This window comes from Pseudoliparis swirei, chromosome 8 (assembly GCF_029220125.1).
Source record: "Pseudoliparis swirei isolate HS2019 ecotype Mariana Trench chromosome 8, NWPU_hadal_v1, whole genome shotgun sequence".
NCBI classification, from domain to species: domain Eukaryota; kingdom Metazoa; phylum Chordata; class Actinopteri; order Perciformes; family Liparidae; genus Pseudoliparis; species Pseudoliparis swirei.
The window spans coordinates 11,657,446-11,669,212 of NC_079395.1; the positions used below are offsets into that span (position 1 = coordinate 11,657,446).

Below are 11,767 nucleotides of genomic sequence, written 5' to 3' on the forward strand. Positions count from 1 at the left end.
TAATTGATTGGTTTAATCATAAATATTACCTTTTTTCTTTTCTTTCGAATCCTCGGGTCAGAAATAATATCAGCCTTAGTTTAGATCATGGACTGGTCGATAAAACGACCGTGCTCTCCCTCCTCTCCAAGCCATCCTGGTGAAATCCGCGAGATGAAGTGTGTCCTGGATCAGTAACGTCAAGCACAAGACCCCCAGTCCTCTGCCTCACTGCGTGTTTCCCCTTCTCTCTCGCCAGCTCTAGTTCACGTCGAGACTGGCAGGAAAAAAAGAAACCCCACCATTAACATCCTCGTTATCTGCGGCGGCAGCTGCCGCAGCTTTGTGGTCTACAGCAACACCGTGTTTTAGCCACAGTCACATGGGGTATCTCCGGGAATGTCGATGCCCCCCCTCCTGATGCAACACACTTTACATGAATGCACCTTTTCATCGGGTGCCTTCACGTGGTGCTGCCCCGATGCACGTCAGCTGTTAGACATCGCATTGTCATTCTCAATTCTGGTTTTATTGCAGACACGTCCACCCTCCACCCAGCTGAAGCGGCCCTGCTCAGCAGCAGTCGGGTGCATGTGGAAACCTGTTGAACTGTCTGACCCACAGCTCTGCGGTATGTGACCCGTAAGCACTATTTATTGATTGGCTGTCCAGGTGAGATAGTTGAGTTTGCTGAGATCCAAATACCAAACAGGTTACGAGTGGTATAACAAAATAGGCTACACATCTTTATCCAAAACACCTTGACTTGTTTTGGCAGTCGGTACAGAGGCCAACATACCACCACTACAACGACTGTTTTTGTTGGCTCTGCTGGTTCCTGAAAGGTTCAGCTCTAAGTATGCCTTTGAGGATTACAGAGAAACATTACTTGCACAAGTGGAAGCTCCTTTGCTCTTTGATTAAGTCTACTACCTTCCAGAATGATAATGTTTATATCCACTCGAGCTTTCATTTGGACACTTGATGAGTGTATTTTGTATCCAACGAGGTGGTTTCTACGGTTTAGGACATCATGAAGTCAGAGACAGGTGGTCAAAGAGAATAGCCCCTGAAAACCGATTTACAAAGGAATTCATCAAGAAGAAAAAAAGATGAACTAAGCTGATAAAGAACCAAAGGTAGTCATCCATTAAACATTTTAATGGAGTTTCTTAAAAGTAGGAATGATTTAAGGTTCAAAGTAGGATGGGTGCACTGGACACTCTTCCCATTGACTGCCATTGAAAATCAATTGGATGAATGAATATTTTTGTAGAAAAGGTATGCAACATATTATTGTATTCATTCAAGAATAATGTTTATTGTGATTGGTCCAAGATCATGTTGGAAAAGCATCATCCATCTACTGGAGCAATTATCAGTAATGTCTACTGAAAAACCACCTATCAAAAGCAATGCATACTTTCATGTAGACAAAGTACACATGTGATCCATTTTTCAAACAGGGTCTCAACAGAGACAACCATTAATGGTTTTTAGACACTTTAACCAATATTATTTTGTGATAACATAAATACCTTAATACCTGGCTATCACCTTAATTTCTTAAATTATCTGACTAAGAATAAGACCTGCCATTTTAGATAGAGTTTTGTCTTGGTGACGGACCATGTAAAACCGCAATCAGCCATCACTAAAATCCTTTGAAGGAGCATGATGAGACGTTTTATTTGTCGTTGCGAGGAAATACGAATTGTCACCTCATGTTTCGGCCAAGCTCATATAAGACAAGAGCAGAGCAGTGTAGAGAGGTGGCTGAAGAGATTCACACATGGTGTTCCTCCAAATGTGTTCATCAAGCTAGTTCAAGCTTCTAAAAATAGAAGTACTAATTTCAATATCTGCATAACTTGTACTCAGATAAGAAACTTAATAGACATGGGTCCTGTATGTCATCCTCAATACCAGTTTGGCTTCTCACAGCCGATCGTTGTCTGGCAGCAGATCCATAATCCTGGCCTGCTTGCTCAGGTTACTCTGCTAATTCAGTTTTCCTCTTGTTTTATTTGTGCCCTGATACTCACAAGGCCTTGTTTCTTGTTTCCACATAAGCAGTTGTTTGGGCTGAGAGCCAAGAGAAGAGAGGGTGGATGGGTGGTTTTTTTTGGGGGGGGGGGGGCTGAGGGGGATGCAGTCTTTCATTTTTGCACTGCAGAGAGTGGCAGAGTAGCATACCGATCTATTAATATTGAATCAAGCAGGAAATACAATCTGCTCCCCCACTGTTCTCTATCTGGGGCCAGGAGAATAAAATACATACACAAACATCACCAAAATACAAACACACATACACGCACAAACACGCACACACACACAAGCCTATTAAAGTGTCTACGGATCATAGTTGTTGCTTTTTCTAAGCTGGCGGGGGATTCCTGGTGAGTTGGCAGCACGTCATGGCCCTTGGGCGACAGATCCTTCGTTGACGTTACATATACAAGAGGGAAAGATTAGCAGCCAAAGAAAACAATGCAAGGAGCTTAACTGTTCTATTCTCGAACCAGTAAAGGGCAGTGCTCCTGTTTGATCTACACGTCCACACACGTCTTCACATTCACTTTGTTATACATCCACACGTCTTGGAGCAAAGATGAAGCCACACCCACATTTATTTGATCCTCTTGGGTTTAAAACATGACTCATTAATTTTATGGTTTTTCCTTCGTCAGACCTCACTCTTTAATGCTCTTACCATCAAACTGGCAAATAGAAAACTAGACTTGAGTGGCAGGTGACAGAAAGACATGCTCCAATGAAAATGGTATCCTTCATGCAGGATGGGTTGTGTAATCAGTGCCACTAGCAGCAATACCTTCAAGCCCATCACTGGAATTGGCATTTGATCTTCGAGTGTATTCAGACGGTTGGTGCTGCGCACACGCTCGGGGATGAATATAAGGGAAATAATGTCATGTGCTCGTAATAATTGTGACAGAAGGGTCATTTCTGTCCTTCAGGCTTCAATAATACTGCACATTTCACATGGAAGTGAGAATACCCACAGACAGCTGCGCGCTAACGCTCACATTTAGGAAACCGCATGATCAAATCTGCGCATATAGCTTCTAACACTACTCTCCATAAAAGCTGAGTAATGAATGCCACTTCAATGAAACCCAATCTAAATGTGTGTCTGTCACCTCTGTTACAATTCGCATCTCATCATCCAACTTGGCAGACTTTTAATGTTTGATGACATCATCTGATTGGAGCCAGATTTGACTGTGACAACATAAATAATTGGTTGTTGTCATTTGGATCATAACGTAAGTATCTGCTCAAAGCGATGGCTTTTGCTCTGGCGGTCAGGCAGCAGGAAATAAACAAGTGCTAATGGATACTAACAGATCCCAGGACTGTAGTGAGTGCATCTGAATGAACAACACTTTCACTTCCCAATGTTTCAATATATCTTTAACCCAGCCAACATATAAGCATGTCTTAGATTGGCTGATTGTCATTCTTCCTTAATCAGAACAAAAGATCCTCTGAGTGTTGCAATAATTTTGGGTCACGGCTTTCAGATCGAATAATATGTTCTTCTTGAATAGACTTCAGCTATTTACATCAACACTGCATGTCACATTTGATCAACGTGCCCAGAAACTTGAACTGTTCTTATACAACTTTAATGGGTCACTATATGTCAGAAATGTAACTGCATATTAAGCACATTTAGACATACATTGACAGCTATCCTGGCTCTGTACAATGTCACGTTTTTAGTTCAGTTATAGCCTATAACCACAACTTCATGTTTACGTATTTCCTTTTCTTGGATAAATCAAACAAACAATATATAATATATTCATTTTTGAGATTAAGATGTGTTACCTGCACAGAGAGAGAATAAAAGAGCAATATGCACCATATAGAGCACCATAAGAGACGTCGCCAAGGAGGCATTCATTTAATGGTATTGATTGAATCAGCAGTATTTCATACACAAGGCAGGAAAACACGATACGGTGAGTCTATCCGTCTGTCACTGGAATAATAATGAAAGTAAACACAATAAAGCGAGGTTATTCATTAATGAATCAACAGATTAAGTCAGAAACAGCCATAGTGAGTTGTTATTAAATGTCTCATCTCGAATATGAAGCTACAACCAGGAGCTTACCAGCTCATTTAAAGCTCACAAAATAACACAATTTTATCATGTTTGTGTTTAAATAAATATAAAATGGACAAGCTGAGCTTCTTGGCTATAAACTCAGGTGCCTGCTGGCCACCGCTCCATAGATAAAAGTGGTATTGATTATAACTGTGTAAGAAATAAAATAACCGTATATTCATTAATACCAAATTGTTTCTTTAATTATCAAAAAAAAAATTAGTTTACATGCAAAGTTGAGGATTAATCACATGCTATCAATTTAACCACTAACACTCAGCTTGAGACATTTCCTACCTACCTGGAGTCCCCTGCAGCGTTTATTTCCAGCCCCACTAGACCAAGGTCATGAATTCTTTCTGGGCCAACAAATAATTCCTGTTTTTGTTTGAAGCCTCTATTTATGTTCATGCAGATACTGTATCTTCACAAAACAGATTACCAGGAAAAAACATTCCCACACAAGCCAAAAAACAAACGTTACATTTCCAATGCTGGATATGTATTTTTGGGATGATCTAATATACCATATTTGGGCCTTTAAAGTGTTTACCCTTCTCATTTTGGTCATGTTTGATAGTGTAGGAGTCTCTCCACATGATTGGCAGAGTGCTGCTCCTGGTTCTTTCTTCAACATGGATATTACCCTGCTTTAAATATGAATTTGTGTGACACATTCATATATTCGTTAAATCATAATTATATATGTCCCTGTGGTTAATGATCTAACATTTCCAAAAAGGTAGAAGCTGTGGCTGTCAGGTCCTTAATCCAGAGTGTTTGTATCAAACAGACCGGGAGCACTGGATGGCAGAATAATGATCAAACAGAGCGGTCCCTCCAAAAGAGAGAGGAAAGCTGGAAACACAATGTTATGTGATCACTGTCCTTTAAGCACTCACTGCAAACACGAGTTAACCAATAACAGGGAGGATTAGAACAGAACACTGTACTACCTGATCCCAATGAAACACACGCCGCACACACGGTCAGCTAACTATTGACAAGATAGAATAATCAGTTTGTCCTGTTACACTTTAAACATGGAGAAAATAACTCTGGCTTTCCAGTTTCATTTAATAACAGGTCTGGGGATGTAGCAGCAACGGCAAAAGGAGGACTTTGATATGACCTTTGCACCAGAGGTCGGCACGCGACGCATACTGCACACTTTTGTAAATCTGCATATTGTGTCGGATATGTTGTGGGATTTAGATCCTTCTCTAAATCAGTCTCTTAAACGATCATTTAAATGCGTAAAGCGCAACATGCGTTTTACTTGCTGCCAAATGTGAATACATTTTTTTCAAAATCTAAAAAGTCAAATTGTTCAAAATTAATGAATACACACCAGTCATATTACTCATTCTTCCATAAAAAGGAGCACGAGACATAAGAGTTATGTGTTTGTTGCAGCGAGAATAGCATTTTGGTTATCATGACATTTCCAAAATGGTAAAATAATTTCCCCCCCGGCCATAACTCCACAACCCACACAGAGCAGCAAGCATGAGGCCAAATAACTGAGTCATGCACACCACATGTTCACCACAGTAGGTTTCAACATCAATTAAAACATGAATGAAAACTCCTTTTAAACCGCTCCCAGTACTTCTTCTTTAAAGTCACCATCATGTCTTATCAGTGTATTAATACATATATTTAATCAGAGGGGAGGGAACAAAGCACATTGATTTGATTGTTTATTTTTATTTAAAAAATGTTGGGAGAAACCTGAACACCAGGAGTACACCCATCATGATTAGGACTATTTGGAGATGATAATAGTTTCCAATTAGCCTGTATTTTGGGATTATGTGGGAGGAAACCTGAGCACCAAGAGACACGGGGAGAATCTTCAACTCCAGACAGAGAGAAGGGTGGAGGTGTCTCTGTGAGGCTGCAGTGTTAAACCACTTCATCTTTGCAGCCACTGTGTCGCCATGCGTCTGTGGGGAAAGGGGGGAGGGGATGGAAGGGAGGGAGATGGAGGAGGGAAGGTGTCTTTTTGTGATTTGGGCTTTTCCTGTTTGTTTGTTTTCACCTTTTCCTCCTCCTTCTTTTCCTCCTCCTTCTTTTTCTCCTCCTCCTTGCATTTTCCTGATCACTTTCTCCACTTCGGTCTTTCTGTCGGCCATCTTTTGGCCGAAGACGCCTTTGCTCTTTTTTTCTCATTTCGAGACAGACGTCTTTAAGGGCCATGTTGTCGGCCATGTTGGACTTGAGTCTGCCAGCTCAGATCTTCACTGGCCAGTTGTTCTTGCATCTCTTCGACTGTTGAGTGCAGCAGCTCGACTTCTGTCTGCTGGCTGGATGCGTCTCAGCCAGGCTCTTCGTTTTGTCCAACGCTTGTTTTAAAATGGCCTCCAGCCGGTTGTTCTTGTCCAGTTCCACCTTTAACTTTTCGGCCTGTGCTTTGCCTTTTCTTTTTATTTGTTTGATTTAGTCATGTTGTTTATTTTATGTTTATTTTGTGTTAGTTTGTTTATTAATTGGCTAACACTTTTACTAAAAGTGAAACGTGGATTTGAAAACCTGTAAGGATGCATCGAAACCCGTTTCTAAAACAGGAACTGGTTGTGAGTTCGTAAAAACACAGATCATGCTGAGAAGGCATTTTAAAGATTTGGGAACTTCTTGTAGATTGTTAAAGGCCTGCACTCGTTGTCAACAGTGGAGTCAAAGAGATCTACAACAACTAATACACCTGTCAGTGTATGACACGTTGTTTAATACATAGTTATTAATAAGGGGAGCAGCCGTGTGGTTACACGATTGTGTTCTAAGTTGTTTTGAAGCTGCTGGTTCCACTAACACGATGTTTATCTAGTTTAACAGGAGGGAGATGACCAATGCTCTCAACTCCAGACATACTGAACCACAGTATAATATTCAATATTTATAATCATTATACAAATTTGCCTTTGGATCAATGTTGTTTTTAAATCTAAATCATTTATGTTCAGTCAAATTTAGAAAACTTAGATTGTTGAAACCATTGTTTCCTGAGGTTGATCCACTGAAGATTTACCAGTCTTACCAGTCAACTCCCACAACGAGGGAACGCGTCTGCTGATCGTGTCTCTGCTGGTCTTCACAGATAAACATGTTCAACTAGTTTACATCTCTGTTAATAATTAAATTATAATACCGGTAAATAATGCCAACATTACAAATATCCAGAAACACGCCAGTGATGAAGGTCACATGTTTCTTATTTCTTTCTTTATTACATACCAGCTCCTGTCGTTAACCGAAAATACTTCTTTCATAACATTGATAATTGTATTGAACAGTTTATTAAAATCACAACTGAACAGCCTCTCAAACAGCCATAGTCGTCATTTGTGGAACAGTATCACACAATATATTTCCAGCCTTGCCAGACCGGAGCTGTGACAGATAGCGCGTGTGCAGACAAAAGACTGCTAAGACGATTATGGGCTCGACCCATCATGTGATAAAGTAGAGCCTGGGGGAAACCTATAGGCTTACATCGCTGCAATCTGCTGCCTAATGGGGTGGCAACAACAGGAAGTCCCGATGGAAAGAAACAAGAATAGTGCTGTCCAGTCCCTCAATAGCAACACAGCTCAGTTTTAGAGAAAGCGAGGAATACAAACAGCAATATTTTTATTCCCCGACGGGAGATCATTCCATCATCAGCATCATGAGCTGAGGAGTTGTAGGAATACAATATGCTGATAATGAAGCCAGACAAATAAATCAAACAGAAGAATATATTTGAAATATAAAGTACAGGTTCCCTTAAAATCTAAAAGAGAGACAGCATGAAACTGCTTTTCTGTCAATCCATTTATGAACTCACACTTTCCCACATCTAGATTTTCTGTCTCTGACACGAACACAGAGACACACAGAGACACACAGAGACGCACAGAGACGCTCTCTTTCCCATCCTGTGTGCACATGCACATACTTTAAGCTTGATGACTGTAAAATACAAGGGATCAGCCTGTGGTCAGGTCATGGTGTCTGACAACAGCAACTCAGTGATGCATGAAACTCTGTGTGTCCCTGTTAATAGACAAACCGATGGTCACCTCATGGAGGACGGAAGAAAAGTTCACGTTCACTGATGTGGTAATGAGTAACATGAGTGCTGGTAGCTTTCACAAGCACAATTAACACATCGGGGATCTGAAGGATGAACAAATATCCAATTCAGGGGAAACAGTAAGAGAAATATAATGAAAAAATAATGCAAATTATACTGGGAACTACCTTGCATCTAAATGTAAAGTAGTCCCAGTATCATGCCCGTTCTGAGTAAAGTCCCTTTTCTGGTTCCCCGTGGCCTCCGATGACAGACATACCAAATGATTGATTGAAAGTGGAAGCCACGACCAGTGGATTCTTGATGGCTATCGCCAGCATCTCTCATTAAACCGAGTGTCACTGAAGAAGGATCATGTTTCCTGTTTTGCAAGCAGCACAACCCGTGACAGAGCTTTAGCATCCGCACAAAAATACTCTATTCATGTGGTAATAAAGGCCTTAAAAAGTATTTTGGTAAAGGCTGTAAAAGGTTAAAAATCCAATTTAAAAAAAAGTTTAGGCGTCATTAAAAATGATTAAAAAATGATTAAAACTAAATTTATTTAACACCTCTATTTGTCTTTACCTTGATAATTTTAGCATTTTCTCATACAGTGCATCCATAAAGTATTCACAGCGCTTAATTTTTTCCACATTTTGTTATGTTACAGCCTTATTCCAAAATGGATTAAATTCATTATTTTCCTCAACATTCTACACACAAAAACCCATAATGCCAAAGTGAAAACTGTTTTTTGCACATTTTATAATAACGAGATACGTGTATGCAGGTCCGCTTAACACATTGAGCCTTTTACCAGGCCTAACAGATATAGCATAATAAAACATATCAAACCTTTGTAACAGGAGCTGAAACTTAAACTTAAACAGCCGGCGAACGCTACTTGTCTCTAGCTGGGTCGCTGAGTCTGAGTGGTGTTTCAGGAAGATAGCCACGCAGTTGAAGGTTAAAAGAAAAGTCGGGTTTATACTTGTTTTTACTACTATTTGAATTATTTAACTAGCCGTATTATTTATGGGAGTTGTCAGTTATATGTTCTGACTTGTCAATGACTTTTGATGGCTAGATGGTGGGAAAATATTATTATTGATAAAACTGAAGATCAGTATCACAATCTTCTCCACGTGTTAAACTATAATAACCTTATGAGTAATCACTAATCACTGTCTGACTCTGACTACACGGTGCACTTGAGGCGACAGTGTGACTTTCCAATGTGATGATGAATAAGAATAAAGTGTAACTGTTGGCTGTTGACACTCCTACAGATGAGCAAGGTGACACAGTGGATGGAGGCGTTTCCTCTAACCTCAGCAGAGTCCTTCAACAACAAGGTGCAGACGCATCTTCACAGAAAGGCCGAATATTGATATCACAGAGACACATTCTCAGAGTCACTGTGGACTCATGACTGCTGCAAACCAACAGATATAATCTCCACGCATCATTTTTCTTATCTTATCCATCGACAAAAGAACACATGGCTGCTTCATTTGCAATTAATATTATCAGCTAAATGTAATTAGCGCCTCAATCTTACGCTTGTGGATAATATTGAAAGCAATGAATCCTTGTGTTGAGATATTAGCAAAACCCCATTAGGTTTGTCCCATCTTTGCACCATTACAGCTTTTTAATAAACAAACGGAGTGGGTGGCAGCACTTCATTTCAGCCTCCCTATTTACTGCAACATACAGACACATCTTTAAACCGTAACATGCATTTGTTTAATGCATTGTTTAATAGTTATAAACCTGGCTGTTGGTGAATGCTTTATAAAACAATTGACATGAATGAAACACTAAATATAATGACAATTAAACAGTGTTTTCAACCATTCATTAACTGTTCATGCACCGGCGGTGTATGCGACAAGACAAAGACACTACTATATTTACTGATGTTCTGAGGAAACACCCTCTGTACACTATTGATTAAAGCCAATATCAATAGCTCAAAGCAACCTGAGCCCTGTTACCTGACCACCATGTGACTGGTCTGAAGCAGGCAGCCATTGCAGACAATAATACCCAACTAACAGAGGGATTTGAGGGTCCCAGACGGGAGAGAGAGCTTGTGTGAGAGTTTAAATATGGAGGCGTGCAGAGATGGAGCACTGGTGTCAAAACAATAAGCTAGGTCTTGTTTGGCCACAAAATATTCCGAGATGGCAACGATGAAAATGTCCACAAGCCATGGGGACAGTCAAAGGTAACGTCACGACCACTTCATTGATGAGAGCTGTGAGAGTGAACCAAAAGAGCACAGAGGCTAGAAGACAACAATGAGCTCAAAGATGCTGACGTGCTCTTCAAGGCGGAAGAGAACTGCACGTCTTTGTAGGTTTTTCGTCATTGGATTTAGGGCCCAACGGGGCAAAAGACCCGATACAGATTACGAAGAGTTCCAAAGCAAGAAAGAGAAAGCAAATATGTGAGGTAAATATTCAAAGATGTGGTGAACACATAATATTCAGGGTATTTAAGGCAAAAACAATAGCAAGCTGAGGCTGATGGTGTAATAAAGGACGAATTAAAAGTTTAACCTGATTGTGGCATCATTTGATCTATCAAGTGTCCTGACAAAGAATCCAAAATTAGAAGTAAATGTCTCTATCAAATGTGATGACAATCCATCCAGTGGATGCTCAAGATATTTCAATCCCAACAACAACACAAAAGATCTTATTGTGGCGTTAGAGGAAAAGTCGGGGGTCACCCAGGTATAGAAAGCAGTTTCACTCGTCATCATCGTTTGAAGCCAGAGCCGGGGAATTACTCCTCTGAAGCGTCACGGAAGATTTGTATTCTGGTCAAAGGTCATTTGGAGGAAGTAACAGTGAGGGCAAAAGCACTGCATGGAAGTGAAGGTGGCAGGATGTCGGTTCTCGTTTCTTACTGTACAGCCAACAAGTGAATGACCACATCAGATAGACACCCCACTATCAAACTGAAAGCAGAATTTCTCACGAACCGTTTACGTCATAGGAAAGTGAAATGGCACTCTTAGGGCATTTCTTTGAATTGAAAGTTCAGTCGGTCCAAAACTTCCCCAGAGGCATTATATTGAAATGTCAGAAAGTTCATGAAGGCAACTTGAAACCCTCAATATATTTTCAAAGAACTCTTTACTTCCTCAGGGCAAACACATCCTTAATGGACCCTGTGCCCACGGGGAACTTCATTCCATCAGTTTGACCTGCTCCTGCGTGTAGGGGGAGAAAACCCTTCCTCGCTGACAGTGAAGAGCACTTAATGCTAAATAGATATGGAAGCAGGTCTCGTCGAAGGACGGCCATCGAGTACATCGCAAATGTTCAACTTTGAATTTTGCAGCTACCCTATCCAATTTTGAAAAACATGCGTGCATATGTCTATATATGTACACAAAATTAACCCTTATTTAGCATTTCTATAGTTCATAAACACGTAACAACGAGTTTATAACACCCGATAGGATGCATTTTTCAAGAAACTCTAACTGAAGCCTCTGTAACAGACAATCAATATATTACTAGCATAAATAAGAGGGTTTAAGAAACTGAGCCAGACTAGAGACTGAAGGAGGG

At 40.3% G+C, this 11,767-nt stretch overlaps 1 protein-coding gene across 8 annotated transcripts in view; it reads right to left on the reverse strand.

Moving 5' to 3' along the window:
- Positions 1–411, reverse strand: part of st3gal3b (ST3 beta-galactoside alpha-2,3-sialyltransferase 3b) — a 35,865-nt gene extending 35,454 nt beyond the window's left edge. For 4 of the 8 annotated variants that reach the window (XM_056420434.1, XM_056420433.1, XM_056420431.1 and 1 more), the window contains exon 1: positions 30–409. The gene's annotated coding sequence lies outside the window, so the exon portion shown is untranslated. Of the gene's footprint in view, positions 1–29 lie in introns of all 8 variants that reach the window. The other 4 variants (XM_056420435.1, XM_056420432.1, XM_056420429.1 and 1 more) reach the window with 3 other exon arrangements.
- Positions 412–11,767: the final 11,356 nt, after the last annotated feature.